Source organism: Peromyscus maniculatus, chromosome 6 (assembly GCF_049852395.1).
Source record: "Peromyscus maniculatus bairdii isolate BWxNUB_F1_BW_parent chromosome 6, HU_Pman_BW_mat_3.1, whole genome shotgun sequence".
Taxonomy (NCBI): domain Eukaryota; kingdom Metazoa; phylum Chordata; class Mammalia; order Rodentia; family Cricetidae; genus Peromyscus; species Peromyscus maniculatus.
In genome coordinates, this window is record NC_134857.1 from 97210385 (window position 1) to 97226421 (window position 16037).

Below are 16037 nucleotides of genomic sequence, written 5' to 3' on the forward strand. Positions count from 1 at the left end.
CCGCCCAAGGAGCAACATGTAATGGCACACAGGTAAAGCCACAGAACACATAGCAACATATAGATTAACAGAAATGGGCTGAGTTTAAGTGTAAGAGCCAGTTAGTGGTAGGCCTGAGCTAATGGCCTAGCAGTTTTAATTGATATGAGCCTCTGTGTGTTTACTTGGGTCTGAGTGGCTATAGGACTGGTGGATGAGAGAGATTTGCCCTGACTGGGAGGACACGGGAGCTGGGTGGGCGCAGGAAAACTTTCAGGTACAATAATGACTTCATGTACCCTCCTCCTGATATACTGAAGATGTATCTGTAGCTCCCTGCTGTGGCATAGGTCATTTTCAATGGAACTCTTGGGTGGCTAAGGTGATTGTGAACATGGATGCCATACTAGCACTATGCACAAAAGTCCTTTAATTCCAGAGTTACATTTTTATCTGATTGTCACACCTCTTTCTTTCTGCCTCCATCTACTCTTCTTTTTATAAGCTTGCCCATTAACCCAGTACTTCTCAGTTTCATTCTAGAATGTCACAGTGTGCCCTGACTTGATTGGTTAGTATAACTACACTTGTCCCCAGATTAGCCAGGGGCCCCAAGGTTACTGTCACTGAGGATCATGGCTCTGTTTCCATTTCCTAAGCTTCATTTCCCTTCTGTCACTTTCATCCCCGTGAACTGTGACAGAGTCTCGGAGCTCCAGCTTGCTTAGCCTCATTATGTCCATCATAAATTGCAGTTGTGGTGAACCGTCACTAAAGTTGGCCTTTCTAGATCCTGTATGTTTAACCTACATGTTAGTAGCAGGTTATCAATGACAAGTGTACTTGTAGCCAGCCCAAACTACTACTGTCTGTTTACCTTTTCTTTTGAGTCTGTATTTGTGCTTATGTATAACAATAATATTGAATGCATTGTAATATATCTTACAATGAAATGCATGCAATTCCCATGTTGTAATGAATTATATTAAATTTTTGATTAAGCCAGAAATGCTAAACTGATCATAGCTTCTCCCCATGATGTCTTTAATAGGATTATAGCATAGACTCAGACATCACAATTACTTTCTTGGAGTCTTCCTCCTCTTTGATTGCTGTGTTATTTTGTAAAAAAAAAAAAAAGGACCTAGGGCAATCTAATGAAATGAGAGGCAAGAATATGTGGATGCTGGGAGAGTGAAATCACCTGTGTTTTAAAGTTTTAGACTCTTTAAAATATATTTGAATGCTTTAAGAAGACAATGCACAAGGTTCTTATGAGAACCTAATTTTTTTTTTAAAAAAAACGCGAATAAAAATGGAAAGTTTAGTCAAAACAACAAAGGACTTCCGCCTTAACATGAGCAACATATACCTAAAGACAGCAGCAGGGGACAGAATGTGGACCGTTCTTTATACATCTCTTGTGCTAAACCCACCGGTCTTTCTTATATAATGTGAAAAACAGAGATCATATCAGGAGGAAGGCTTTGGAAACACAATCACACTGTAAATAAAACAAGGAAGTGGATGCTCCTAGGTACAGGAGTAGGGCTGGCAGCAAGCACAAGAGATGGTCTGTGGGAGAAATCCAAGCATGGAAGAGAGCCCGTAGAGCTGGGGAGATGTGGTACTTGGCAGACAGAGGAAATCCAGAAACTGGCACAGGTAAGTGAACAAAGAAAGAGACTGGGACTGGGAGGCAGCAGGCAGGAGGGTGACTAGGTATTGGCCCATGAAGTTGGGAGGAAAAGTGTTGGGGAAAATAACAGGGGAATTGGATGGTAGGTATGATTGAAATACATTATATGCATGCATGAAATTCTTAATAAAAAGAGGAAGAATTAGTTTAGGTGGTATTTTGGCAGATGTTGACATATGAACAGAGGTTGTTATGCGATCAGCTTCCTTGACTGATATTAACTGGTACATGAGACTACAGTAAACTGGAGACTATGTTAAAAAGCATTTTTTCATAGCAGATAAAAAGAGGAAGAATTAGTTTAGGTAATATTTTGGCAGATGTTGGCATATGAACAGAGGTTGTTATGCGATCAACTTCCTTGACTGATATTAACTGGTACATGAGACTACAGTAAACTGGAGACTACGTTAAAAAGCATTTTTCATAGCAGCCATGAATCCACTTAACTATGCTCTGCTAAAGAAGGATAAAAGCAGGCATTTAAGAATATACATGTGTGTACATATGTGTGTGTAACAACAGTTAATGGGAAAAGTGTCCATGAATTTGAAAGAGAGCAAGGAGGGGTGTGTGGGAGGATTTGAAAGGAGGAAAGGGGATGGATGGAATGATTTAATTATAATCTCAACAAATGAAAGAGATAATAAAATTAATAAATAAACTGGCATGTGTTTTCCTCACCATCTCACCTACCCCATCCACTGTATATGTCAGATGCTGAGCAAGGGCCTCCTGCCCAAAGTGTACAATAGCCAGTCCTATGGCATTGTTTTCTCCGTGAAAAGAAAAAGCTTTGTTCTCTGCTGTACCCGCAGGGAGGCCAGGGGTTACAAGTTCAGCTCTTCTTCCCTGATGGGTTGATAGCAAGAGGATTTAACTGCAAGGGAGGTGGAGAGCTATTTGCGACTGGATGTGGAGGAGGGCCCGTTTTAGGGTACAGAATCACACGCCTTTTCCCAGGCCACAGGCTTCTTTTGTTGGGGAGTTACCTGCTGCCGGAGTTTGAGATTGGGATGATCAAAGGACACCGACAAGAGGCTCTAACTGTTTCTGAGGTTGTTTATTATTCCAACCCCGGGACTCTGGAAGTGTTTCCTGAAAAACACCTTCAATGTTTCGCTAACTGAAGGATTTATGCTCACATATGTCCAAGCCTGAAGCAATTTCATTTAATTAGCTGGGCAGAGTAGAAGCTGATGTTCCGGCTCTTTCCTGCACCTTTACCTTCTTGCTGAGCTCCTAGGCTCCAGCAGGCCCCAGGTGGCTCTCTGGCCATGTGGACTTTGCCTCCAATGCCCTGCTCTCACAAGATAAGACACAACTAGCCCTCCAAGGTAGACCATCATTGCACTCACTCTCCTGCTCTCTTCAAAGGCAGCTCCTTTGTTTTTCTTTATGATGAAGATAACTATGCCGGTTCCTTTTTCAAATTTTAAAGCAATAAATGGTTATTACATTTAAGAATAAACACCAAGGAAGGCTTCAAACTTTTCATGTAGTTGGTTCCATTAGCTCAATGCCTTCTATGTAGAAGGTATTGTTTTAGTTTCTAGGGATATAGTGCTGATAAAAGTACATTATAATTCTGTCTTCATAGATGCTATATTCTCATAAGGTAGGAAAACAAAGGATAGACAAGTGAATGGAACATTTAGAGCATCCACTGTGACAGAAGAGAAAGACAGTGTGGACGGAGAATGGGTGTGCTGGTAGAAATGCCTTCTCATAATTTTGCTACTTCTGTTAATTATGTGAATATTTTAACATATAAATCACCATAATTTTATCTCTCAAATCTCATTTTAGTTTTTGACTTAATAAGACATGCCCAGGGATTGAAAGGTCAAAAAGTGTTTAAAATAATGAAAGCCTGCAGACAATTAATTATTTGTCCCCTCCCATAAAGTACCATGTTATCTACCTATCTGAATTGTGTGTGTGTGTGTGTGTGTGTGTGTGTGTGTGTGTGTGTATGTGTGATGCTGTGTATTGATCTATAAACTTAGGTCTTATTTGTTGGCTGTCTTTAAAGTGATGAAGACTTCTGCATTTACAGTGCATACTTATCTTCCTCCCATATATTATTGAAAATTCCATAATAGATGGACCACAACTTTTAGCAAAGTTGACACCATGTTTCCATTATTCTTATAACTATCTAGATTATATTCAAATATGGTACTATATGTGGGGATACAGTCCCCTTTTATATACAGCTTTTTACCTTTCTTGCAGTTAATAGTGGCTTAGTTATCCATTTTATAAAGTCTTTTTTTTTTTTTAAGTATCTAATTCTGGACATGATTTGGTAGCTCATTCATTGTTTTTCCTTCTGAATCCCTGGAGGCTGCTTGTTCTTTGTCTTTTGGTGTGGTCCACAGCAACTGTCTGGGGATTTGCCTTTGTTGCCATCTTGAGAGTTACCTTCCTGGCTTTTTCTTCTGTTGTGATATACTTCCTTTCATTCCAGGTCCCCTGCTTTTTTGGGGGGAGGTTATATTCTCTTCAGTAGAGAGATTCTTCTAGAAGATACTCTAAACATTTATCACCTTGTAGTTCTTAAGGCTAGAATTCAGGTTTAGACATCATTGGTTTAAAATAAATGTGGGCAGGGCCATCTTCATTTCTATTGGTCAAGGAAAGAGGTTCTCTCTTAGCCTCACATTCAAAAACCTGTCCACATTCCTTGGCTGGCTGCAAAGCCAGCAAGTCAGCAGTTGTGGATGAGGAACTCAAAATGCATCCCTCTGACATCCTCTCTTGCCTCTCCCTTACACCTAAAAAATGTTTATTCATTTATTTTGTGTGTGTCTATGTATGTGGTTGGATCCACAAATTCCATAGTATGTGTGTGAAGGTCAGAGAGGGCAGCTTGTGAGGGGTTAGGAGTTAGTTTTCTCCTTCTGCCATGTAGGTTCCAGGAATCAAACTCAGGTCTCTGGGCTTGGCTGTACGTGTCTTAACATGCTGAGCCATCTGCTCTCCCATCATACACTTTCAAGGACACCTATGATTACACTGGTCCCACCCGAACCACCGAGGGCAATCTCTGCTGTAAGGCCAGTTTGATGGTAAACTTTATTTCCAATCTTCATATTTCTTGCCATTTAAAATAGCATTCACAGGTTCAAGAGCTTAGGGCATGAGCACCGTGTATGTAAGGTCCGTTATTGTCTTCATCATGGGATACCTAGAAAATAGGACTGGAAGCTTTTACTGCACATGAGCATCTAATTGATGGGTTTGCTGGATACAGAATTCTAGATTGGTAATTTCACTCATAGTCTGTAATGTATAATTTCATACTTTTATTCTTTAACTCAGATAATATTTTATTCTTTAACTCGGATAATATTCTGAGTCACAAGAAATTTTCCAAGAATTTCCTAGAACTGATGGTATAAAATTTTACCACCGTGTATCTCAGTTTGGATATATTTTATTCAATGAGGCTCTTTGACAAAGCACTCAATCCTGGAGACCAGTCCTTTACTTCTGAGGGCAAATACTAATTATTCAAATTTTTATTATTTTTTCTGTTTTCTCTGTCTATAACTTAGGGTTTGGTTGTTGGGGACCCTCCATATTACAACACATAAATAGAGAAGATGCTCCCTTCTTATTTACAAAAAAAAATATACAAAAAATATATACATATTATTTACACAGAAAAATATATACATATATATCCAACATTTTATATATATATATGTGCATATATATGCATATATGTATTCAACATTTTCTTTCTTTTTGTTCATTCTGGAAGAATTCCTCTCTTTTGTCCACTAAGTTCCTGATTTAATTTTAAAAAAAAATAGTTACAGCTGGGCATGGCGGGGTATGCCTTTAATTACATTACTTGGGAAGCAACTTTAGAATGATTTCTGTGGTTCAAGGTTAGCCTGGTCTATATATTGAGCTGTGGGCCAGCCAGGGTGACACCGCGAGACACTGTCTAAAGAAAAATAATAATAATATAATAATAATGATAATAATAATAATAATTTTTTTAGTATATAAGACCTGAACTCTTATTCTTTGGTTGTCACTATTTGCCAATTTTTTTTCTCAATTTAAAGATACAGTACTTTTTCATGTAGAAAAAGATTTACATGAATTTCTCAACTGCTACAGTGTCCTTGTCACTTTTTAAAATTTATTTTTATAGCTTGATACTCTTTCATTGTGTTTCCAGTATTTAACAACATTCAAATTTGTATCCCATTAAGAACAAGAGATCGGAGCTGGAGGGAAGGCTTAGAGTTTAAACGTTCTGGCTGTTCTTCTTGGGGGCTGGGGCTTAATTCCCAGCACCCACATGGCTACTAACAGTCTTCTGTTACTCCAGACCTAAAGTACCCACATGACGACTAACAGTTTTCTGTTACTCAAGACCTAGGGCACCCACATGGCTTCTAAGAGTCTTCTGTTACTCTAGACCTAGGCTATCCCCTTTGGCCTCTTCTGGGCATTGCACATGTGTGGTGCAAAGACAGACATTCAGGGAAAACACCCTTACATAGAATTTTTAAGTATTAAAAATGATTCAGAGACAAAAAGTTAAATGGAGGCTTTGAATGTGGGGTTCAGAACTATAGCTGATTGTGTTAGACTTTAGTTTGAAAAGGAATATTTGAGTGTTGATGGTGAATGACTCTGGCTGAACTAAGTCCTAGTCACTAATACTCCAGGGTTCATCACCATTGGTGGTCACATCTGGCCCATTCTGTTTCTGCACTGTTCTCAGAACTTCCTGACATTATTCTAGGTACTGATCACAAGTGATCAAAGTGGTTTATGTAACTCTCTGTCAATAAATAAAAGAACATTTGGAGAGATATTAATGATATGGATTCCCTTGTGTTCTACTCCGGTCTCCCTTCATCGCACGTTGTGAATTAGCAGCTATTTGCTTTCACAAAGTTAGAAGGAGAAATTATCTGAAGAACAGAAGTGTCAATAGGTACAAAATGAAGATACGATTTTATCTTCCCTGTTATGACATTAAAATCAAAGTGTTACACTGGTTATTTCTCTCATAAAACAAAAATATCTTACTACATTCCAAAAATTATATGGATTTTATTTTTATAAATTTTCTTTCATATTTGGCTATTTTAACATTTTCTCTCAGATGTTGTTGTTGCCGTTATAATTAACATTGTAAAATATATTTATATTCAACTCTAGATTCTATTAAGAACACACCAGAAAAAGAAATCCCTTCTCTGATTTCTCATGGTCTGTGTATAAATATTATTGAAATCCTATCAGGCACAATACAATGATAAACTCTGAGGCCCTCAAACAATGGGAGTCCTGTCCTTACACTGGGAATTATCCCACAAACCGGTTCTTTAGAACTCTATTAGAATGCTTTCAGTGTACTTACGTGAACAGGAATTTGAGAAAGGACTACCACATGAATGTGGACTGCTGGGACTTTATGAAAAGTCTCCTTAAGGCTTTATATAGGCTGAATGGAGGCAGAGCAGGAGGATCATTCTGGCTTGTGACCAGTAGAAGGAATGTTTAGTAGTTAAGGAAGAAAAAAGAAGAAAACAATCGATGTGGTTTATTAACCATTCCTTCTAGAGAGGGGTGTGTCTTAATTTGGGCAGAGTATGCATCTCAAGGATTCCTTCATTTAATTTATAATCTAGAAGATGACAAGAGGCAGTATAATTATTCATTTTTAATGAAATAATTGTATCAATGAGGTAGTGATTAGTGTTGGAAGTTTTTCAGGCATACATATTTTATTTACCACATTATGACAAAATGTTACATATATTGTGCTCCAGTGGATGGCCCTGTATACTCTAGTACATACAGAAAGCACTATTTGGATTCAATGGGTTGTTAGGAAGGAAAATCACAGACATGAAGTTAGGAAGCATGTGAGGGAGGGGTCTGAGAGGAGATGTAGAGGAGAAGTGGGAGTAGATACAACCAAAAGTGCACTATATATGCACACACACACATACACACATACATACACACATACACACACATACATACACACACACACACATACACACATACATACACACATACACACACACATACACATATACATACACACATATACACATACACACACATACACACACACACATACACACATACATACACACATATACACATACACACATATATACACATACACACATATACACATACACACATATACACACATACACGGACATACACACACACATATACACACATACACACACATACACATACACACATACACACACATACATACACACATACACACACATACATACACACATACACACACATACATACACACATACACACACATACACACTAAAGTCTAAAGGATAAACAATGAAATTTAAAAATACTACACTATAACAAAAAAGTCTTGCCCATAAAACCAGGAATATCTTAAGTCTCCAATACTTTTAGGATAGAGGAATGTGGAAGGAATTAAAGAAGAAAGTGGAACAGTGTTTTTTTATCATTTCCTTTTGTGTTTGATTTTGTCTCCTGTTTTCTCCCGTTCTTGTTGACTGGAGCATACATTGTCTCCCCATCTGCCGCAAAGCAAGGTTTCTGTTATACTGCAAGCTAGTAGCATACCTACCTCATTCATATTCCCCCAAATATGTTTTAGGTTTAGTTAGATCTCAGAATTGTTTGTGATCTCTGATAAGTCCCGACTGCTCCCTCTCATGTTGCTTTTTCATCACCAGATAAACACGTTTCTGTGAGTTCCTCATAAAAGAGCAAACAGCGTGTTGCTTCCTGCACACTTCTTTCCATCGGTAGGTTTCAGTGCTTTGGTAACCCGACAATTTACACTCCCTTCCCTTCGGGAGCATTCAGACAGCACAAAGGCATCTTCAGCAGCAGGCTTGTTGCTTTTCCATCCCTACAGCGTCTTGTGCTGAGATAATGTCAGGCAAGAGGCCTTCCTTCCAGTCATAACTCTTGGACTCAGGAATATCCTGCTGTGAAGATTTCATCTATTATAGGAGGACTTGGTGGTTGTCACTGCTAACTTTCCACGATAACATGAGAACAGAAACGCTTAGTAGGTTCAGTGATTAGGTCCCTATAAGGATGGCCTAATTATTATCAACCGTAAAAACCGAATGTCCAGCAAAACTTTGCCTTTCTACTGGTGAAAGGTGGTCATGGTCCACCTTATAAAAAAATCCACTTGATGAAGAATATCAATCAGTGAATTTCTGTTTCAGTGGTTATATGTGTTCTGATGAGTGTTTAGCCTTCTTTTACTTCATTCATTTTAAAGCAGAAAAACAAAAGCAAAGACCATGAACACACAGTTGCTCGGTGTTCAAGGCTACTTGATTCTGGTGCCGCTGCTCACACTGTCAGGTATTTAAGCTGGTAGAGCCTGCTCTGCTTCCCGGATCTCACGAGTTGAACAGCTTTGCTCCTGCCTACTCCCCCTGCTAGGATGCTCTGTTTCAGCACAAGTCCATGAACGTTGCCATTAGGTTCCACTTCTCAGTGTTTCCACAGTCTCCCAATAGTGCCACCCAGTGAGGACCCAAACTTTAACACATGGACCCTTAGGGGATGTGGGCCCAAACCATAGCAACTGCTTTGTTTTTTAGAACACTTCTAATTTTCGGTGTCGTTTCGTCTTTTAGCTGTACTTTCTTTCTGCAGATCATTAACAAATTTCTACATCTTAGCAATCGATTTTTCCTTTTGGTTAAGGATTGCTGTGAATTCCAGGCCTGCCAGGGTGTGAAAGTCTGTTTTAACAATAATAATTAATAATAATAAATGAAAAATGCTACACTTGAACTAAGATAGGTGATTTGATAGGAAGGGATTTTCACATGTGGAAGCAAAGTCAAATATTACAGAAAATTTATTGCAAGTCAGAGAAATAGAGTTCATTTAGGGAGGGAAAGGGAAAGCTGAATGGAATCTGAATGGGAAGAGCAGCACCTACCAAGGGGTCCTATCCAGACAGTGTGCTATCATTTCCCTGCAGGATTTCATGGTCCACCCTGCCTTCTGGAAATATGAACTCAGGTTACCTTTAGGAAAGGCAATAAGGGGCTTCTCAGAGGAAGGATTGTCAAAGCTCACTGATGCTGTAATTTGGAAATAAGATTTATTAGTAAAATGATAGAAATCTCTGCCCCAGTCCCATGTGTACTCACAATGCCTTGAGTAGTGTTTTCTGCCCTCTTCACATGGGATATAGACTTTAATACACATTAACTACTTAAATTCTATGCCTTACCTGAATTAATACACACTAGCTTTCCGAGAAATGTTTGAGGTGATACTCCACACTAATTATTTGTACTAATTAACTATGTAAAATATGCAAATTCTCTTTCAGTAATCCTGTGATTATTAATGTTTGGCATTCTAATTTTAGTTAATTATAAAATTAGAACTTTGAAACCATCTACAAATCATTTTAAGTAGCAGGGAGGAGCTTTTCTAAAACATAAAAACAATTCTATCTAAATATAGTCTTTGTTCTGACTTCTGCACATTATTGAGTTCCAATAGTGCATCATTTTCATATAGATTTAATTCCCGAAAAACACAAACATAAAAGGAAAAATGAATGAAAACTTCCCCACTGGGGATGAGCCCACTGAGTTCACAGTGTTCCCTGTGGCAGAGGTCTGAAATGCTTTACCCCTAATAGACTCTTTACCTGGAGAAACATTTTCTCTTTTGAAAATATTTGGCAACTGTTTCCTCCCTTAGCAAAGGCTATTGCTTCATTTAAAATGCTTTTTTGAAGTTTCATGGCAGATGTGCTAGAGGAATAAGAACTGTGTTTATTCTCCCACCTGAAACATGAAAAAACACACACAAATATATTTAAGCAGTTTTCAGGTATTAGACATCAGCTGGGATGTCATAAGAAAGGAGAAACCAGGAGGGAAGTTCAGTGATTGCCTTAGTCATCCCAGAGAGGATACTAGATAGGAACCAAGGACCTGAGCAGATCACAGGGTTCTCCCCAAGTTGAAGTAATGAATGTTTGTGTATGATGGGGCAGACCCAGAGAGCTGCAGAGGGTCTTCCCTGAGCATTTCCTTAAATTACGGCAGCTCAGACATGTGAGAAAACCACTCAGAGTGGGGATAGGGTGAGGGAAGCTATTGGAATGGAATGGAATAAACAGTTCCTGGAAATTATGTAGGGCCAAGAATAATGTATGTTTACTGGTCAGGGGTTAGAGAACAACTCATAATTCAAGGAATAATATGCAGAATGCTCAACAGCAAATTGCCTTACAGTTGGAAAAACTAATCTTAAACCTTAATGCTGTTTGGTCCTGACTCACCAGCTTGCAGCAAGTCTTAAAAAGATCAAACCAAGGAGCTTTATCACAAAACAAAGATTAAGAATATTTGGGAAACTACAGAACAGTAAAAAATTTCATATAAAGAGAAAAAGTATTCAGAATCTGGAAAAACAAGCAAACAACCCCACACGACATGTGAGGAAGTAGAAAATATGATCCACAACAACTGTAAGAACAAATCCGTCAGAGTCCTCACCCTGTCCTGTGGCAGCTCTGGCAAAGAAGCAGGAAGATGTAGTGTTCAAGGCAAGCAAACTAGACAGCGAGACCCTATAGACAAAGAAGCAAAATATCCCTTTCATATGCTGTGCCATCCTGGTCCAACCATCTTCGTGAGCTGCTCACCAAGGTGGGGGGGATGGGGACTGCCTTATATTCCTCTCTGCCTTCAGCTTTGTTAGTTACCGACTTAGTTACTGGATGGTGTTGCTGCCTCTACTGCCTAGCTGTCAGGTGTATGGTGGGGGCAGATCCAAAGAGCCAAAAAAGGGTCTTCCCTGAGCATTCCCCTAAATTATGACAGCGCAGACAGGTGAGAAGACTACTCAGAGGGATTCTATGAGCAAGGGACATCGAGATTGTGATGGGAAAATATACAGAGATGACCAGCCAAACTAGTGGGAATGCATGTACTGTGGACCAATAGCTGAGAAGCCCCCATGGTACTGGACTAGACCCTCTGGATAGGCAAGACAGTGGTTTAGCTTGAACTATTTAGGGGGCCCCCAGACAGTGGGATTGAGACCCTTCCCTGGTGCATGAGCCGGCTTTTTGGAGCCTAGTTCTTATGGTGGGACACTTTGCACAGCCTTGGTGCAGGGAGGGGGGGCTTGGACCTGCCTCAGCTGAGTGTGCTAGGCTATGCTGACTCACCATGGGAGACCTTGACTTAGAGGAGGTGGGAATGGGTGTGACTGGGGGGGAAGGCTGAAGGACGGGAGAAGGGAGGTGAGAGGAATCTGTGGTTAGTATGTAAAAAGGATAGAAAATCTCTTAATAATAATAATAATAATAATAATAATAATAATAATAATAATAAAGAAAGAAAAGAAAGAAAAAAAGAAAGAAAGAAAGAAAGAAAGAAAGAAAGAAAGAAAGAAAGAAAGAAAGAAAGAAAGAAAGAAAGAAAGGTAAAATGCGAAGAGGCAACAAATGTAGTTAAAGAGAAACAGGATAATTTAAGTTAGAAAAGCTGGCTAGAAACAAGCCAAGCTAAGGTTGGGCATTCATAATGTAGTAAGAATAACTCTCCATGTATTTATTTGGGAGATAGGTGGTGGGTCCCCAAGGAGTTTAAAAAAACCAAATGAAACAAAAACAACTATAGCAGCCAAATAAACCTTTCTCTCTCCGGGCTGGTATTGGTCAGAGTATTTTATCACAGCCACAGGAAATCAAACTAGAATACTAGGCTAAAACAACCAGACTCCACAGGTACCCTGACAGGAGCTAGTGACTGACGAAAGCGGATAGGAGGACACAAGTGGCATCAGTAGAAACAACACAACAAATCCAAAAGAAGAAGGGCAGTAGACTCAATAGCAACACAGCGCTCCCACAAGGGCCATTGTGACAGTGGCCACAGTGATACATGTGTCATTCAGAAACCAGTGTGGCAGCATCAGCATCAGCTGCATCCAAGGAGACTCAGCTGGGCTGTGACTGCCCGAGCTTCTTGTTGATAACTAACTTCCTTTCTCACATACTTATGAAACTGTTCTTCAAGCCATACCAAGGATCCTATAGCAAAGAGATTATGTATTCATTAAGTGCCTTTTCTACTTGATGAGGCAGTATTAGTTTCTCTTATTTGCAGCTAAGATCTTTGGTTAACAAATGTATGATGTCATTAGTGACAAAACCACTTTTGCTTCTTTCTGCCTGCTCTGTAGAGGATGCCTGGCTTTATCACTTGATTGGGTTAAAAAACAGTCTCTGGTCTTCCATTTGAAATGTGTGCATCTATATAAGTTCCCAACAGATTATTTAATGCAGTTTATCCAGTAGCTGGAATAACAGAGCAGATAAATGTTATGCCTTTGACAAATAGTGACTTATTTAGATGTCTGAGTTAAAAGTAGAAAATCCATCTTCAGAAGCATAAGCAGCATGAATCACTTTTTGTCATAATTTTTAGTGGTTAATCAGACTACTTCTCACATCTTCTCACATCACCATCATTTCTGGCTCTCAATCCAACATCATCATCATTTCTCATCTTCACTCCAACATCATCATCATTTCCCACTCTTACTCCAACATCAATACCATTGTTTCTCATCTTCACCAACATCAGCACCATCATTATTTCCTACCCTCACTCCAACATCATCACCATCGGTTCTCTTCTTCACTCCTACATCAGCACCATCATTTCTCATTGTCAGTTCAACTCCAGCAACATTGTTTTTCCCACAATTTCTCAACAGCTAAATAACTGTTCCGTGGTCTCTCTGTGTGCATAACACATATACAAATTATTCTCTGAAATAAAACCTTTAAAGGTGTCTCTTTAGGGAAAATGATTTTCTACTCTCTACATTATTTTGCTCTTGGCCCCCTCAGAATTCAGTTCCTACCTCTTCCTCTGTTGCTCACTGGCCTTTCTGCTCTCATTATCATGACTAGAAAGACCCTGTTTACGGGGTTTTGACCTTGCTCTTCTCTCTGGCTTTCTGGTACCATTTCCAGATTTTTATAGAACTCATCTAGTCACTCAGCTGGAACCCCAAAATAGGATTGTCCTTACCATCCTTTCTAATTCACTTTCTATTCTCATACTTCCTTTCTCATTTTTCTTTCACTTGTCCTCTTCATTATCAACATCTTCAATCACTCATTTATTTTTATTTATTCATTTTACTTTTCTCCCCAGGGGAACATGAGTCTCATGGGTGGTAGAAACTCAAACATTTTGTGTGTTTGTGTGGATGCAACTGTATTGTCAGTGCCCAGAAGTATTTCTGGTACATAGTAATTAAGGAATGAAGTGCAGTACTTCATAGCTGGGTGCTGGGAAATAAAGAAAAATGGCTTATAGAACCTCATATTTTCTTGCTATTCTAATTTGTTTATTGCAGTTGGACTCAAATTCTCAAATAAGATATCTCTGAGGTATACACTTGGCTGCAGCTTGTACCTAACAATCTAAAATATCTATGCACCAAGTGGCTGCATAAAACTAATTATAGCTAAACATAATTTAGAGAACAATAAAATGATGAAATAAGAACTGGACATGAATTTGGAACTCTCACAAACATTAGGAAAACCTTTGGAGGCTTGACTCCTCAATTTATAAGTTTGCTAGACCTATATATAGTATTTTGTACAGCTGGCTTGACAAATTTTCTGAAATCTTTATATTAAATCAGGACAGTGTGAACAACTTAAACTGTTTTAAGTCATAGTTATTGTTTTCCTGGTATTTATGACTCTTATAGAGATCCAGCTCAGCAATCCATTTATCACCATTTATCACGAAAGTCCAGGTCAGTGTGATTTACTCCCTTCTGAGAATATGTGTTATCTGTTGGTTGGTTCAAGTCAATGAAATTGGGAGCACTGTGCAATAAAATGTGGAGACTTTTAAAAGAAAATAACATATTTCTTGCCGTCAAAGAGTCTGTCAGTTCTAACATTAGTACAAATCAGGTCTCCTGCTGAATGTGACACTTGGTCTCCTTCCAGCTGAGTCAGTCTTCATCTTAGATTCCCCAGATGATAAAATAAAGCTAATAATATCACTGTCAGGAAATAAAGTGAAGAACGATATGGCAATGTTTAGAGGTGGAACTTGCTACAGAGCAGCATGTTAGACCAATGCATTTTGGAGTGCTTTGGCTGTCTGAAACATCAAACAATGAAAGTTGAATCCACTCTTCTTTCTGTTAGAGCTGAAATTTAATAGAGGGTAGTATTTATTCAAGTTTTTAAAAATTGAACTTAGGAAAAATAAAAATTTAAGTTAATGAAAATAATAAAATCAGTCAGGTAAGTAGAATAATACACATGTATATCATTCAAATAAAGCCTGACATCTCTTTACTCTACCACCTGGGGATTCCTCACATGAATACAAACACTTTTCAAGCAGCCTCTGACAGTGTTATGGTCACTTATAGTAACCAATTTGAATGCTATTCTGAGTTTAACAGCATAAGGCAGATATGACTAATTTCCAAGACAGCAATCTAAGTTGTTCCCAGCAATATGAATAACCATAAAGCTAGGTGTGCTGGATGTAAAAGAACCCTGCTTTTCATCTCAGCAACCTCTGCTAAATAGTCTGAACTCTAACCAGCCCCCATTAATTCATGCTACCAATCCCTGTATATGATGTTTCCTGAAAGCTTAAGAGCCCCCCATGTCTCCTATGTGTCTCAAAAGTTATGTTGTCTTAACCAAACGCACAATATTTCTGTGCACATGATTATATATACACAATCTGAATTCACGAAGCTGTTGGTCCCAGAAAAAAATGGCTGTGTTCACATCTGAACTTCCAAGAGAATTTGGATAGAGACTTTCTAGATCTTGCTCTCAGCTGAATTCCAAGCACAAATCACACTGCCTTGTGTTTATATGTACATACATGCATGTATGGGTATATGTGTTTATTCATCACCCAGTAAGATATATCCATGATTTCTTTGCATCTAAGAAATAAGGATGAAAAACAAATTGGCTCTTGCCTTCATGGGGTTAACAACCCAATATACAAATAGTGTTTTGATATCTGGGTGGAAATTTTATTTTTAGAGCAGGTGTCATTTACATCAAATTGTAACAGAATGTGGGAGATCCCCTGTATAGTCCCTGGCAACAAAATTGTATAGCCTCTTCACAACACCATCACATACCAGAATGTTGCTGTAATGAATAAACCTACATTGATGTTCTATTACCACAGCTTCTATTATGTTCTTTTTTCATGTTTTATGTTCCGTGTGCTTTGAACAGTTTGTTAGGATATGTATAGTTCATTACAATGTTGGGCATGGC

The 16037-nt window shown here is 38.6% G+C and overlaps 1 protein-coding gene across 2 annotated transcripts in view; it reads left to right on the top strand.

Moving 5' to 3' along the window:
- Positions 1–16037, top strand: part of Plppr5 (phospholipid phosphatase related 5) — a 263032-nt gene that overhangs the window by 77388 nt on the left and 169607 nt on the right. The window lies entirely within an intron of this gene.